Raw genomic sequence first — 17,050 nt, 5'->3', positions numbered from 1 at the left:
CCCGAGTCCCCGCGCCTGGAGGGGGACACGGACTATTTCCACTGCTTTGGGTGCAGATACCGCGCTGAGGACCCCGGGTGCCCCGGGTCGCAGGAGGCCTCGGAGATTGGGTAGTAGTTGGGGGCGGGGCGGAGAGACGCGGTGGGGCGTGGCCTCACTCAGGCCACACCCAGGCTTGATCCAGGCACCCGGATGAACTTCCACAGCGGTTCGGAGAGGGTACCCCGATCATGGCAATGATCCGGGGTTACTGGGATATCCGCGGGGTGAGCGGGGGTCCACCAGGGCGGGCAGGGAAATGCTGCGCAGCTGGGGACCGGTTCGCCAGAAACTTCGTTTGTGGGGCTCGCTGCAGCCCAGCCCCTTCCCTCCGCCTCTCCTTCCCTGGTCGGGGAGAGGGTTGGGAGTGTGGGAGGGGACCCGGAGCACAGAAAGTCGCGCGGTTAAACCTCATGTCTGTCCTTTGTCCCGGCTCTCTCTCCCAGCTGGCTCACGCCATCCGCCTGCTTCTGGAGGACACAGACTCAAACTAGGAGGAGAAGAAGTACCCGCTGGGGGATGGTAATGGCATCCTTGTCATGTCCTGGCTTCTGCTCAATTCATGCTGATTTGGTACCGAGCAACCCATGTCCTGGCCCCTGTTATTTCTGTCTGCTGCCCTCCAGCAGCTGGAGAGAGGTCTAACCCTTCCCGAACTGTTTGAGTGTCTAGCTGGCCTCCAAGGCCGGCCATGAGAGCCGATGGCCGGGCCCCTGTATCAGCCATTGGCACGGGTTCCCTTTATTGCTTGCACTAACCCTTTGTAAATCTTACTCATGTGGGTTCCAGAGACGTCTAATTGTGCTTTCCCCCAAAACTCCATGCGAGATTTAGAGGTTCAGATTCCAGATCCACCTGTTCAGGGGCTCTTGTCTCTGACTCCTTGGTAGGTCCCCCGGGAAGGAGGGTTGGACTCCGGGGCAGTTTGTTTCACTGCATCTTCTTTACCACAGCTCCCAACTATGACAGAAGCCAGTAGCTGAATGAAAAATCCAAGCTGGGCCTGGACTTCCCCAAGTAGGTGCAGGGGCTGGGGTGCTCTGGGGGAAAGTGGACGGTGTCCCTGTCCATCTGCTTACCCAGCTTAGAGGTTTCAGGGTCCGGTGCCTTCTGCTCGGCCTCTCAGCTTCCTGGTTCTCTTCACTGCCTTTCCCTAATGCTGTATGTCCCAGCTCATCCCTTCATTTTACAGTATATTATTTAGTGTCTACCATGGGCCAGGCTCTGTGAGTGCCAGGTTTCATCTCTGCCCTTGCTCAAGGGAGTGGGTGCAGGGGAGCCTGGTGGCCCAACCGACCTGGCCTGTTGTTCCTCCAGCTGCCCTACTTAATTGATGAGCTTAATTGATGAGCTCACAAGCTCACCCAGAGCAACGCCATCCTTTGCTACATTGCTCGCAAGCACAACATGTGTGAGTGGAGCTGTGGGTGGGGGACGGGCACAGGTGGCCATGCCCTGGGCTTGTCTGGGGCAGGATCCTGAGGGTGAGTCCCTGTTGTGTGGCCACAGGTGGGGAGACAGAGGAAGAGAAGATTCGCGTGGACGTATTGGAGAACCAGGTTATGGATGTCCGCTTGTGCATGGCCATGATCTGCTACAGCTCTGACTTTGTGAGTCCCCTCCCACCGGGCTGGACAGGGTTTGAAATGCTGGTCAGGGTTGCGTCTGCACTGGTCTTTTGCCTTTGAACTCCTTGGAGCTACTGATCCACCAAGACATTCCCTTGGAAACTCTGACTTAGTTCCCACCAATCTTAGGATAGAGTCCAGACATCCTTGGGTGGAAATTCAGTTCCTAGACAGGGTGTTTTCCTCGTTAGCCCAGCACCTCCTCCTCGGCATCTCAGGCATAAACACATGCGCCCAGCAGGCAGCCTGGGGTCAGACTTTGTTCCTCTCCCTCCTTCCTTTCAGCCTCTCAGATTCTCCTCATCTGTTCAGAGACTGCATCGGCATTCACACCCTTTCTGTCACCCACGCTGGAGGTTAGGACTTCTTTCCTGAGTCATTTGAGCGTTGATCTTCCTGAGGTCTGAGGCCTGCGCTCTGCCAGGTCTCACAGCACTGCTGGTCTGACCCACGGCAGGTGTTTGGAGCTGAGTGGTGACAGGTTCAGGCACAGTGTTGTTTTGCCCTTTGCCTTCCCATCTCCTCTCACAGATGGGAGGTGGTACCTGGTAGGAGTCTAATGAACACAAGTGGGTTAAATCGCAGCCTGGGCACTGACCCAGGTGTACTTGGCAGCTGGGATCAAGCACAGCCCTGGGAGGCCTGGTCTCTGCCCAGGGCGTCTATATCTGAGGGCAGTGCCAGCTGTTTTGTGCCTCAGGAGAAACTAAAGCCTGATTACTTGAAGGAGATCCCTAAAACAATGAAGCTCTTCTCAGATTTTCTGGGGAAGAGGCCCCGGTTTGCAGGGGACAAGGTAAGGGGGACGGCTTCGGGGAATGGAGAGCTGTCATTTTTCCCGCGTTCAGAGTTTGGTGCCCATTCACGCTTTGCCTTTCTGCAGCTCACCTATGTGCATTTCCTGGCGTACGACATCCTTGACATGCACCACACGTTTGAGCCCAGGTGTCTGGATGAATTCCCAAACCTGAAAGACTTCACTTCCCGTTTTGAGGTGATTCTCCTGACCCCTCTAGTATTTATATCTCTCTTCTCTTCCCTCTCTTCACTGATGCTTTCCTAGTTGGAACCCAGATGAAGAATAACATTTAATGAGGACTTGGTTTATGCCAGAATCTCTGCTCAGCATCTAACGTATATTGTGTCAAATTTAATCTTTATAACATTCCTCCGTGGTAAAAGAATTATCCTCTTCATTTTACAGATAAGGAGTTAAGCTGAAAGGATAATTTCTGAAGGTCACAGGGCCAGTACAGGCTGTGCTGGGCTCCCAGTCAGAGCATCTGGCTTCTATGGGCAGCAGTCAGTGGCTCTCCTTTTCCTGTATGGAAAAGAAAGCTCAGGTCCTTTTCCTGTCTGGTTCACAGCTCTGGAAGCTGTGGAGGAAGCAGAACCTTCAGGAGTTTGCCTGCAGCTGGCATTAGTAGAGTTGAGACACCGTAGGACTGATATCAAGTACTAAAAACACAGACAATATCTTCTCTAGATCTCCAGAGGGGTCTGCACAAGTGAGTCGCCGCCAGTTGTATTGAGATTCTCAGGACTGTAGTTGGTGCTGGGATTTGAGTACATACATAGGTGTCCTTTGGAAGGATTTTATCTCAACACCTCTTATAGTGGGCACTTTCCTTCCCTTGTCTTCCTTCCTTCTTCCTTCCAGTTACCCAAGATTCCGATCTCAGAGGCGGGATGGTACATTTATTTTTAGTAACATTCACTGATCTGACCCTCTCCTCTGTATGAGGCACTGTGTCAGGCACAGTGGGGATGAAGAAGTAACACAGTCCTGGCACCCACCTTCTGGGGCTCAGTGCAGCTGGAGAACTACAGGAACCCCGAGCTGTGTGGTGTGCGTGGAACCACTTGGTGCTGGAGGAGCACAGCCTGACCTCACCTCCCAGCTCATCATCGGTCACCCTCAGTCAACCAGTGGGAGAGCAACAAAGTCTGCTTTATGTCAGATTTGGGAATTTGAAGCTCTAATCCAATAGGTTTTTCAGTACAATCTGTTCTCTATTCCCGCCCCCACTCCCCACCTGGCCCCATCATCAAATCTGCTTTCTTAGCTAGTTCTCATCAGCTCTGGTTCTGCTCCAGGCTTATTGGCCTTGAGAATTTTGCAAGAGCTGGGATGACTTCCCGGCAGGGAGGATGGGGACAGATGTGGGCTGCAGTGTGTGGCCTGTTGGGGCCTGGGCTGTTGGGTACAGGCACCCCCAGGATCTTTGAATCCTTGGAACTTATTGGGCACTGTCTGTCTTGGGAAGACTGTGCACAGATACACCTGAGTGTCTCACTGCCTAGTTGGCTGCAGCAGTACTGGGGATGTGGTAGGTTGGGGCCCAGTGAGACTGGGCTCAAGTCCCAGGCCAGGCAGGTGGACTCTGTCCTTTAAGTGGAATAATTAGAGTCTGGCTTGGCCTGGCCTGTGCTCCACACCCTCATACTGATCTCGGGTGGCCTCGGCCTGCAGCGGCTTGAAGCAGGATTTTGGTTCCCAGCCAGAGACTGAGGTCGGGTCGCAGCGGTGAGAGCACCAAATCCTAGCCACTAGAACGGTGGTCAGTGACAAGGCCCTGGCCTTTGGCTTTGCAGAAAAGAATTCCCACGAAGATGGAAAGTAGTGAAACAAGTAAAGTGTTTATTAGGAGAAAAATAAGAGTACTGTACGTGTGGATAGACACCCGGGTGGGCTCAGAGAGAGAGCCGCGGCCTTGTGGTAGTTTGAATCACTTTTATGGCGCATTTCTTCCAGGTTTCCTTTGACCAGTCATCTTGCTTTGCCTGGTTCTGAGTCTGTATTTGATGTATCTTAGGGTCCTCCCCTATGTGCTTGCACATCTCTTAGCCAAGATGGATTCTAGCAAAGAGGCCTATGGGTAGTTGACATCACTTACTATGAGTTGGCACCCCCTCGCTTTTTGACCTCCAAGGAGCCTTTCTGCGCATTTGTAGTCAGGGAGGTCTCCTTGACTTCGAGAATGAGGAATATGTGGTCTTTTATCTCTTATCTGGGCAGGGCCCAGCCTCCCCCATCATCCTGCTTTTATGGAGTTTCTGCTATTATGGAGTTTTTGTCCACAGGGGACAAACTTCAGCTGTTTGGCCTGGGGCCCATCTATCTCCTGCCTCAAATCCCCCCTGAGAGACATGAACCCCAAGAAATCTTTATTGGGAGGACGAAAGGCAAAGGTCTGTCTTCTGTAGCTTCTTCAGGCTGTCAAGGGGCTCACAGACCCTACCTAGTTGGGGTCACAGAGCTCTCGCCCTGACTCATTAAGCGACCCGGGGTGACATCTGCTGTTATTCCAGCAGGATCTGTTCCAAGGAGTGTCTGGAATCTCTTCATCACCGTCATCTTGTCTGGGAAACCGTTGTGTCCTTAGAAAGAACAAGCTAGGCTTCTTAATCTTAAGTAGATTTTTATTTATTTATCTTTGGCTGTGTTGGGTCTTTGTTGCTGCTCATGGGCTTTCTCTAGTTGCGGTGAGCAGGGGCTACTCTTCGTTGCGGTGTGCAGGCTTCTCATTGCAGTGGCTTCTCTTGTTGTGGAGCATGGGCTCTAGGCACACGGGCTTCAGTAGTTGTGGCGCATGAGGTTAGTTGCTTCATGGCATGTGGGATCTTCCTGGACCAGGAATTGAACCTGTGTGCCCTACATTGGCAGGTGGATTCTTTTTTTTTTTAATATCTTTATTGGAGTATAATTGCTTTACAATGGTTGTTAGTTTCTGCTTTATAACAAAGTGAATCAGTTATATATATAAATATATATACATATATGTCCCCATATCTCTTCCCTCTTGCGTCTCCCTCCCTCCCACCCTCCCTATCCCACCCCTCTAGGTGGTCACCAAGCACCAAGCTGATCTCCCTGTGCTATGCGGCTGCTTCCCACTAGCTAGCTATTTTACGTTTGGTAGTGTATATATGTCCATGCCACTGTCTCACTTCGTCCCAGCTTACCCTTCTCCCTCCCCATATCCTCAAGTCCATTCTCTAGTAGGTCTGAATCTTTACTCCCATCTTGCCCCTAGGTTCTTCATGAACTTTTTTTTTTTTTTTTTTTAGATTCCATATATATGTGTTAGCATACAGTATTTGTTTTTCTCTTTCTGACTTACCTCACTCTGTACGACAGACCCTAGGTCCATCCACCTCACTACAGATAACTCAGTTTCGTTCCTTTTTATGACTGAGTAATATTCCATTGTGTATATGTGCCACATCTTCTTTATCCATTCACCTGTTGATGGACACTTAGGTTGCTTCCATGGTATCAATTTACATTCCCACCAACAGTGCAAGAGGGTTCCCTTTTCTCCACACCCTCTCCAGCATTTATTGTTTCTAGATTTTTTGATGACGGCCATTCTGACTGGTGTGAGATGATACCTCATTGTAGTTTTGATTTGCATTTCTCTAATGATTAATGATGTTGAGCATTCTTTCATGTGTTTGTTGGCAATCTGTATATCTTTTTTAGAGAAATGTCTATTTAGGTCTTCTGCCCATTTTTGGACTGGGTTGTTTGTTTTTTTGATATTGAGCTGCATGAGCTGCTTGTAAATTTTGGAGATTAATCCTTTGTTTAATCAGTTGCTTCATTTGCAAATTAATCAGTTGCTTCATTTGCAAATATTTTCTCCCATTCTGAGGGTTGTCTTTTCGTCTTGTTTATGGTTTCCTTTCCTGTGCAAAAGCTTTTAAGTTTCATTAGGTCCCATTTGTTTATTTTTGTTTTTATTTCCATTTCTCTAGGAGGTGGGTCCAAAAGGATCTTGCTGTGATTTATGTCATAGAGTGTTCTGCCTATGTTTTCCTCTAAGGGTTTGATGGTGCCTGGCCTTACGTTTAGGTCTTTAATCTATTTTGAGGTTATTTTTGCGTATGGTATTAGGGAGTGTTCTAATTTCATTCTTTTACATGTAGCTGTCCAGTTTTCCTAGCACCACTTATTGAAGAGGCTGTCTTTTCTCCACTGTATATTCTTGCCTCCTTTATCAAAGATAAGATGACCATATGTGCGTGGGTTTATCTCTGGGCTTTCCTGTTCCATTGATCTATACTTCTGTTTCTGTGCCAGTACCATACTGTCTTGATTACTGTAGCTTTGTAGAAGTCAGGGAGCCTGATTCCTCCAGCTCTGTTTTTCTTTCTCAAGATTGCTTTGGCTATTCGGGGTCTTTTGTGTTTCCATACAAATTGTGCAATTTTTTGTTCTAGTTCTGTGAAAAATGCCCGTGGTAGTTTGATAGGGATTGCATTGAATCTGTAGATTGCTTTGGGTAGTAGAGCCATTTTCACAATGTTGATTCTTCCAGTCCAAGAACATGGTATATCTCTCCATCTATTTATGTCATCTTTAATTTCTTTCATCAGCATCTTATAATTTTCTGCATACAGGTCTTTCATCTCCTTAGGTAGGTTTATTCCTAGATATTTTATTCTTTTTGTTGCAATGGTAAATGGGAGTGTTTCCTTAATTTCTCTTTCAGATTTTTCATCATTAGTGTATAGGAATGCAAGAGATTTCTGTGCATTAATTTTGTATCCTGCTACTTTACCAAATTCATTGATTAGCTCTAGTAGTTTTCTGGTGGCATCTTTAGGATTCTCTGTGTATAGTATCATGTCATCTGCAAACAGTGACAGCTTTACTTCTTCTTTTCTGGTTTGGATTCCTTTTACATCTTTTTCTTCTCTGATTGCTGTGGCTAAAACTTCCAAAACTATGTTGAATAATAGTGGTGAGAGTGGGCAACCTTTTCTTGTTCCTGATCTTGGTGGAAATGGTTTCAGTTTTTCCCCATTGAGGACGTGTTGGCAGGTGGATTCTTAACCACTGTGCCACCAGGGAAGTCCCCCAATTCAAGTTTTGCACCAGCTTACTTTTAAAATTCATTTACTGAGTTAAATTTATTTTAAGCTTAGTCAATCCTGACCATTCTCAAAACTCTTTTCTTGGGGTCCACTTTCCACAAAGCTTTTTGTCAGTTTCTGTATCCATTACTTTATTTTTCCATCTAGAAACAGCCACCTGTAAGTCAGACCTACTTCTTTTTCCCTTAATAAAATGCAATTCCATTCCTCATATCTTCTTTACTAAAAACACACATCCTACTTTCTTTAAGCAACCATGAACTGTCCTTTGTATCAGCACTCTGTAGATTGGTAAACATAAATCCAAATAATAATTTCCTGAAAAATGTGCTTTCTTACAGAAAATATCTCAGTGTGGCACCAAACATATTTATTAATAGTTCTAGATCTTTTGTTTCTCTGTAAAAGGAAGCCAGTGTTCAGTAATGAATGTTTCAGTATCTTATTTTATTCCTAAAGAGTTCACCCGAAGCTCTTATCTCATTTGAATTTTTTTCCTTAGAAGTTTGTTCACATTGAGTTACTTTCCTTGCTGACAAATTTACAACGGATATAACAAGATTTTATTTAGCTTATATTAAACCTAGATGCAATAAAAGTGTTATACTTAATGTTGATGACTCTAAAGACATGTCTATATTAATTAGATCAACAAACTTAAACATTAATACCAGGTATTAATTTAATACTGAATATTTCCCAGTTCATGTGAACCTGAAATTCACTTAGCTTAATTTCTCTTGTATTTAGAATTGCCTGATTTGTAAGTGCTTACTTTCCTTTAAGCCAATTAAATAGAGCTCATTTACAAATTAACCTCAGCAATATTATCCGAAGACAAAGACATACACTGAGACATACATATATCCAGACAGATCCAACGAGAGATCTAACTTCATTTTCTAAACTTAGTCATGAATTAGATATCACAGTGTAAAACTCACTAGTTTATAAATAACAGTTGGAATAAGAAAAATTTTAAACGGCTTCATTCCAGTTTTTTTCCTCAGCTTCAGGAATTAGAGATGGTCTAGATAAGTGTTCCTGACAGCCCTGGTCTCAAGGCACAGGGAGAGAAAATCAAGTTCTGCTAGTAGGACTTGTTCCTCAGTGTCAGAATTCTGAAAAAAGTAACAAGCTAGCTTTTTCTAATTGCACATGAAAAAAGAACCAGTTTTGGAATTTAAAAAAAAAAAAAAGTTTTTTTTCTTAACCAGTTTTCTCCAGAGACTAAAGAATATTGTGGCCACACTCAAAAATCATCTTTCTTTTTCCTTGGTCATAGTTTCATAGCTAAAATTTAGACCAATTTAACGCTCAGATTGGCCTGGATACAGGGGCAGACTGGCTGATAAAATGTTGTCCTGGCAGGGATTGTCCCTCCAGAGAGGTGGGCGTCTTAGTTTGATCAAAAGAATCTGAAGGAGTAAGGGAACTTGCGGGAGTCGGGGGAGCTTGGTTTCCCCCCTGAGAGTTGGGAGAAATTAGAAGGGATCATTTAGAATGTCAGGAGAGTTTTCCTGAGTCCATTTTCCCATACTATGGCAGTAAAGATCTAATTGTAAGAGACCCATTTTCAGGCCAATTTTTTCCATTCCCCTACTTAAATAAAGGCCAGGCAATGTTACAGCAGGACCTAAGCTTTCCTTTCTCAGCCCATCTGGCTTAACTGCGCTCCTAGAAATGAAGTCCAGCATTCTGGAAACATTACTAGGAGGCACCTGAAGGAGATTCAGAGCGTCCTCTGAATTTCCTTCAAATCCTGTGCTTGGTGGGATTTTGAGTGTCCTCTACTCTCCCACTGATCCCTGACCAGACATCTCTGGTCTACCCAGTCCCTCAAGTGAGGGGTTCCTTGAACCACTGCTGGTGCATTGCCAGGGCTCTCCTTGAGCACTGCAGTCTGCTTGAAGGTGGCCAACCCAATAGGCTGTCCGTTGCAGTGTATGGACTGCCGACGCCTGGAGTGAAGGGGGAACTCTGGAGGAATTGGAGTTGGCCGCAATGGAAAATGCCATGGGGGTCAGGACCTGAGGGCCTGAGGGGTGGGATTTGAAAAGAAAGTGAAGCAGAGAGCAAGAGAAAGAGGGCAAGAGTGAAAGTCAGAGGCCTCAAGCCGCAGCTGGGCAAAGCCCGCAATTTACCTTAAATTCCCTGGTTTTGGCACCAAATAAGATCTCAGGTGGCCTCAGCCTGCAGCGGCTTGAAGCAGGGTTTTGGTTCCCGGCCAGAGACTGAGGTCGGGTCGTGGCGCTGAGAGCACCAAATCCTAGCTGCTAGAACAGTGGTCAGTGACAAGGCCCTGGCCCTTTGGCTTTGCAGAAAAGAATTCCCACGAAGATGGAAAGTAGTGAAACAAATAAAGTGTCTATTAGGAGAAAAAAAAAGAGTACAGTACGTGTGGATAGACACCCAGGTGGGCTCAGAGAGACAGTCACGCCCTTGTGGTAGTTTGAATCACTTTTATGGGGCATTTCTTCCAGGTTTCCTTTGACCAGTCATCTTGCTTTGCCTGGTTCTGAGTCCATATTTGGTATATCTTAGGGTCCTCCCCTATGTGCTTGCACATCTCTTAGCCAAGATGGATTCTAGCGAAGAGGCCTATGGGTAGTTGACATCACTTACTATGAGTTGGCACCCCCTCGCTTTTTGACCTCCAAGGAGGCTTTCTGTGCATGTGTAGTCGGGGAGGTCTCCTTGACTTCAAGAATGAGGAATATGTGGTCTTTTATCTCTTATCTGGGCAGGGCCCAGCCTCCTCCATCATCCTGCTTTCATGGAGTTTCTGCTATTATGGAGTTTCTGTCCACAGGGGACAAACTTCAGCTGTTTGGCCTGGGTCCCATCTATCTCCTGCTTCACTATCACCTTTCATCCAGGTTTTGCTGAGTGAAATCTGGTCTCTTCTGCAAGTTGTTTGGGCACTTTCTGAGACCCTTTGTTTTGCTAGGTGTCCATCCCTCTGTGGGCAAACCCTGGGAACCTAGAAGTCTTTTCTGAAAAAGAGGATGTTTTTGCAGAATGAGAAGAACGAGTACTCCCATAACAAGATGTTGACTGGAAAAAAAACCCCTCACAACTTAAGAGCAGTGAGTTTCAGTTTTATTTGGGGACCTTACTGAGGACTGTAGCCCGGGAGACAGACTCTCAGAGAGCTCGGAGGAACTGCTCTCAAGACGTAAGGTAGGAGACAGTAGGTATATGAATTTTTGGCTGGGAAGTACATGTAGTCAAGCATGCATCTTGGTAAAAGATTTGTGCTAATTATCGAAAAACAAATATCTCAAGTTAATGATTTTAGTGTTTTTCTATGTGCAGGTAGATGCACAAATCTGGGGTGACTGAAATTCTTTGTTCGATGTGCATCCTAACTCTTTAAGGTCCCCCATATCCAAAACACAGAATGTGTCATCCTGGTTTTCTCCATCCTGAATTCCCCTCAGGGCGCACTGTCAGTGGGTGACTGCAGTGGGTTGCAGCTTCCTCCTTTCTAAAACCGATAATGAGGGAGACTCTTTAGGCTTTTTACTATTCGTGGAAAAGACTTTAAGATTTACGTTCATTCTTGACAAATCCTTAAAAGAGGCTGTGAATTAGATTTTGGGTGAAGGAGGCTTTCTAACCATTTGAATTTAAAAAGGCCTCTTTTCCTTTATTTTTTCCCTTTGGTTTCAGGTTCTACCTTATTAAGTTAATCAGGCTCAGTCTCAGGTCATTGTGGGCTGTATTTACATTTCTGAAATGTGGGGATTCGCAAGACAAACATAGTTGCTTTTATTTTTTTGTTTTTAAAAAATATTTATTTATTTGGTTGCACCAGGTCTTAGTTGTGGCAGGTGGGCTCCTTAGTTGCAGCTCATGGGCTCCTTAGTTGTGGCATGCAAACTCTTAGTTGCAGCATGCATGTGGGATCTAATTCCCTGACCAGGGATTGAACCTGGGCCCTCTGCATTGGGAGCTTGGAGTCTTAACCACTGTACCACCAGGGAAGTCCCCACAGTTGCTTTTAATTCCCCAAAGAACTGGGCTGCCACCTAAATGATACCAAAAGATTGATTTGCCCAACTACATTTTCTTTAATTTGTTTTCTTATATCAGAAGGAAAATTTCCAACTAAACTGGAAATCAAAAGATTTCCATATTCCAGAACTTTAGGGATCAGTGTATCATGCCTTCAAATGTTTGCAGAAGGTCCTCTTTCTGAGTGCACAAGTCAAACTCAGACCAATTTACCCTAGGGACAAACAAAGCAAAACAAACAAAACCCCCAAACCAAACTCCATTATTGCTTCTGTTAGCCCCTGAATATTAGACCCCAGCTTTTACCTCATACTCTGTGGACTCATGTAACCCTATTGGTTTCCTTTATCATGTTTAATTAACATTGCCTGAGAGACAGATTATATACCCTGTCTTATACCAGGCAGGGGAGCATTCCCCAGTGAGACATATTGTACATCCCCACAATATATCAGGTAAAAGAGATGAACCATCTTACATAAAGCCTGTTCAAATACACCAATTTTTTGGGACTTCCCTGGTGGGGCAGTGGTTAAGAATCCGCTTGCCAATGCAGGAGACACGGGTTCGAGCCTTGGTCTGGGAAGATCCCACAGGCAGCGGAGCAGCTAAGCCTGTGCACTGCAACTGCTGAGCCTGTGCTCTAGAGCTCATGCTCCGCAACAAGAGAAGCCACCTCAATGAGAAGCCCGCGTACCGCAACGAAGAATAGCCCCCACTCGCTGCAACTAGGGAAAGGTTGAGCGCAGCAACAAGGACCCAATGCAGCCAAAAATAAATAAATAAATTTATTAAAAAAAACACAAATACACCAATTTTTAATAAACTTTCATCTCAATTCTATCAACTCTTATACCTTTAACTGTTGCCCTCATTAGGACCCTATTAACCAGTCTTGGTCTTATAAGGAGTCCCAGAAACTTTCCATTTTATTCCCTGGCCATTTTACCCATTTCTGTATAAAAGGCTTTGGGGTCTCCAGTGAGGGGTTGAGCCAAGGGACCCAGGGCTTTTTGTCAATCTTTAACTTGATTGATTGGCATGTTGCCCTGAGCAATTGCTGGTCACGTATCTGAATGTAATTTTTTTTACCTTTTTGCCTTTAAAATTTTTCTAAACTGGGGTAAATAGAGTGGACTTCTTTGGGGCCCTTTAACATTAGGAGGACCAATAAGGGGTCTTTTTGGCCTCTCCAAAACATCCTTTTTGGTAGTGTTGTATCAAAACCGTTGTTTTAATGCTGTCGAAATCTGTTTCATTTATCCCATCTCTTAATAACCATCTAAAGATTTCCATCCTATAAACTAAGGGAGTTCTTAAGGTTAGCCATTATATTTCTTTGTATCCACCTTCTAGTTTGGTGTTTCCATAGATACCAATAAAACAACTGTTTACAATGAGAGGTTTCTAAAAATTTACCAATTTAGAAGTTTTTCCAATTTAAAGGATCAATTGTTAGGATTTTTAGTTGTGATTCAAACCAATAAGATGCAAGAGACATCCCCAAAAGAAAGTGCAGAGGATGTAGCCTTCACCAGAACCAGAAAGTTTACTCCCAAATATAGTCTAAGAAAGTAAAGGCCTTTGTTGTACAGGGACACAAGGAAGGTTGAGACAACAAAGGCGCTTTATGGACTGGGACCACTTATAACACGTTTCCCTGAAGCTGGCATAGCTGGACAAAAAGACTGCTTGGAATCCCAGTCTATGCAACTTTCTGCCAAATGTATACCATATGTGTACCTTCTCAATTGCAGAGACTAAGCTACCAAAACACAGTAGAAGATGCCTAAGATCAGGTAGAATATTTATATCTCAAAGGCATGGGGAGATGATGCACGTTCCTCCTAGAAGGGCATTTGTTTCCTTAAGGTCAGAATTTTGGAAAAAAAATAGTTTTAAAAACTTTTTGGCCAAAATAATCACAATTTTACCAAGGCTTTTGAATTATTGTTGCTTTCTGTGGGGAATCAATTTTGGTGTTACAAAAACGAAGTTGAGAGAGAGACGAATAGCATGAAGGAGAGCATTGCAGTGGACACTCAGAGGAGCGGGGAGGAGCAATGGAGAGCAGGTCCAGCTTCAGGGGCCTTTTAAAAATTCGGATATAATTTCAAGCCATTTTTTGTTGATTTTCTGCAAGAAGTTACTTTCTCATTTCCTCTTTTAGAAGCTTCTAAATACCAATCGAAATGAGCATTCCATTCAGTCTGTTTGATCTTATAGCCTGCTTTCTCTAGCTGTATACACCCAAAAAACCCAGTATTGGAATGTCCAAAGAACCCCGTTTTGGCCATTTTTAGGATGAGATCTCCTTTGGTATAGCTTCCCCAATTACGTATTTGCAAGTATAAGCTCCGTATGTAATGTACCTAAACCTGGCTGTGGTGTTAGTCATAGGTTAGCAATCTGTCACTCTTCTTTCTTTTGTTTAGAAAGCTTTGTTTCCCATTTCAGAGTCTGTTTTTCAGGATAAATTACTATTGAAACTGTATGTGGTGGGCCAGTGTGTTGTTTTTGAGCTGAACTCTCCTAGTTGTCACCCTAGAGTCATTTCAGGTCTTTTACACGTCTCAGTTTCTCCCTCTGACAGTCTAAAGCCTCGATGGGCACTGGGAACACTGGATGGCCAAATCTTTTTGTGTGTCCCCAGATGGGCCACTTTCTGTAAATTAAAGAATGGGTTTCCCTATGGGACTGCTGTGTGGTATAAAGGACTGGCCTCCACCACTCCTGCAAGTTTCTCAGTTGCCTGAGAAAGCCATACCTGGCCAGGAAGAGCTCTGTCCCTTATCTTTGGAGTTAAGAGCTCTTATATGGTATCTACACTATATTCCAACTAATTCTGTTAAAGTTGTCAATTCAAGGAAAGATGCCAACCAGCCCCTTACCTACTCACCCAGCCTGAACCTTCCCAGTGGCTCTCGACTGGGTACTTTCTCAGTATCTCTGAACTGAGAAGTCAGGTACCTTTTTCATCTGCCACTGAATAAAACTCAGGATTGTCAGCCAAGATGGTAAAACTGAGATCAGGAGAGACTCACCCAAATTCGTATGGACATGTAGAGAGGTGGACCGGCACAAGGGGCCTTGCTGGTACCAAGGCTCCAGGTCCTTGTAAAGTTCCGGTGAGGGGAAGAAGTCTCCTCTGGGCCCCTTTGTGGCCACTAAAACTGTCCACTGGAAAGTAAAACCCACACAACGTAAGAGCAGTGGGTTTCGCTTTTTTTGGGGAACTTACTGAGGACTATATCCCGGGAGACAGCCTCTCAGATAGCTCTGAGGAACTGCTCTCAAGAAGTAGGGGAGGAGGTTTGGGAAATAAGAATAATCAACTCTGAGTCTTGGTACAAGATCACTGCTAATCACCAAAAAACAGGTATCTCAAGTTAGCGATTTTAGTGCTTTTCTGTGGATGGAAAGGTGCACACATCTGAGGTGATTGGAGTTTTTCCTTAGTTATGCATCTTAACTATCTAGCGGCCAGGTATCCGAAATACAGAATGTTTCATCTTGTTTTTTTCCATCCTGAATACCCCTCCAGGCACACTGTTGGTGAGCAACTGCCCTGAGTGACGACTTAACTCTTTGTATAAGTGGATGATGAATGAACCTTGTTCTTTTTGTTTTCCGCTGCGAGGAAGGGAGTGCAGCAGAAAGAGCTCAGAATGGAGAGTGAGAGCGAGCCAGGCTGCATTCTAGACATATTACTTAGGAGCTGTGTGACCAGGAGGGAGGTGCTTATCCTCTGTGTGCCTCAGTTTCCCTTCTGATAAATGGTGACAGTAGAACCTATCTCGTCAGGTAGTTGTGTAGAGATTCTAAACCTATATTATCATCTCTAGTGGATATACAGCACCTTATACAGGGTAGAGTCTCCACATGTGATAAGTCTTATTAAGAAATCAAATGAATTACAGGAAATTGGAAGAGTCAACTTTCCAGAGCTGAGCATCCCCAAAGACTGTCTATTGCCCCAACGTTTGACCCCACATGGAAGGGCTGTACCAGGGTACCAAACCTGGGGAGGGCTGCATGAGCCCCAGTGGGGCAGCAGACCTGAGGCCTGGCCTTCTTTTTCCCACCCTCAGGGCTTGAAGAAGATCTCTGCCTACATGAAGTCCAGTTGCTTCCTCCCAGGCCCTCTGTTTCTAAAGACTGCCACGTGGGGCAACAAATACTGCCCTGTAACCAGGAGACGGGAGTGAGGAGCCATTGTCCTGGAGACCAGGTGGACCTCCCTGTGCACAGAACCGTCTGTCTTTTTCTTTCTCCTTCTTTTCACTCTAGATGCCGTCTTGGCCCCCTTTATCTCCCTCCCAACCCCCTTTTCATCCATCCTTTATTCAGTTCCCCACTTTTCTTCAGCAAAGTTCCTCCCCCACCCCACATTATCCCTCCTGCACTAAAGCCAACTAGACTATCCTTCCCTTCCATGGTTGCTTCTGCTGTGAGGAGCCCGACCAGACCCCTGGCCCGCAGAGCTCTGCTCTGAGCTCCCAGCACTGCCCTGAAGATCAGAATTGGCCTGGTGTGCAGGTGCAGGCCCTGCCTCCCAGTGTGGTTCCTGCCCAGCCCTGTCTGATCCCCAGTAAAGCCTTAATGATACCTGCTGTGTCTTGTCTTATTCCCTCCTGGCTTCCTGGAGTCACGACTGACTGCTGGGTGTGTGTGGGTGTCCATTTTTCCTTCTGTTGTCCACTGCAGAGGCTCCGTGGATGGGCATGCATGTGTGTGTGTGGCGGGGGGTTGGGAACAGGTGGGATTATACTATTGCTTGCTCCTTTCTATTTCTACTTCATGTACCTCTGTTCTTTAGCATGGGGTCTTTACAGAAGGGGGGCCCTTCTGTGCCTGGTTCCCTCCTTAATTCAGCATTCATGGGAAGCCTCCTGTCGGCTTGTGGTACTCTGTGTCATGGTTCAGGGGGCTCTTGGGTGTGCTGGGGAAGGGGTTTGAGTAGTCTACTGATAGTGTGGGATCCTGGTGGCCTACCTTCTGTCACCCTTTCCTGGAGGCTTTCCCTGCTTTAGATACCCTTCATCTGTGTTCTTAGATCTCAATAAAACATTCCCCCACTGTATTATAATTGTTGTTTTACTTGTTTTGCTCTCCAGCTCAACCATAAAGTCATTGAGGAGAGAATCCATGTCTTATTTGACTTTATACTTCTTATATCGATCATACTGCCTGGTGCACAATAAACATGTAATGAAATTTGGAAATTTGAAAGAATTATCTCTAGTTAAAGCCCTGGCGAACTCTACAGCCATTATATGGATTTAGAGCCTTGGATATAGTTATCTCACCCATCTGAGATAAAGAATACATTTCAGAAGGTTTAAAATCTACAGGTCTGGGGGAAAGCCATTAGCTCTCTCTAACTTAAGCATTTAGTAGGTTGTAGCTGCCCCTTGGATATCCTGATCTGAAATGGGCAGGCCTAGTGGGCTGGATCAAGTGTAGCCACTCTGTGCAGT

The 17,050-nt window shown here is 45.5% G+C and overlaps 1 pseudogene; it reads left to right on the top strand.

The window, feature by feature from the left end:
* The first annotated feature begins 215 nt into the window (after window positions 1-215).
* Window positions 216-16,659, top strand: LOC117202672 (glutathione S-transferase Mu 1-like; annotated as a pseudogene).
* The last annotated feature ends 391 nt before the right edge of the window (window positions 16,660-17,050 follow it).

The sequence above is a fragment of the Orcinus orca genome, chromosome 1, assembly GCF_937001465.1.
Source record: "Orcinus orca chromosome 1, mOrcOrc1.1, whole genome shotgun sequence".
In the NCBI taxonomy this organism is placed as follows: domain Eukaryota; kingdom Metazoa; phylum Chordata; class Mammalia; order Artiodactyla; family Delphinidae; genus Orcinus; species Orcinus orca.
The sequence above is the reverse complement of the archived record's forward strand: the minus strand, read 5'-3'. Positions and strand labels throughout refer to the sequence as shown.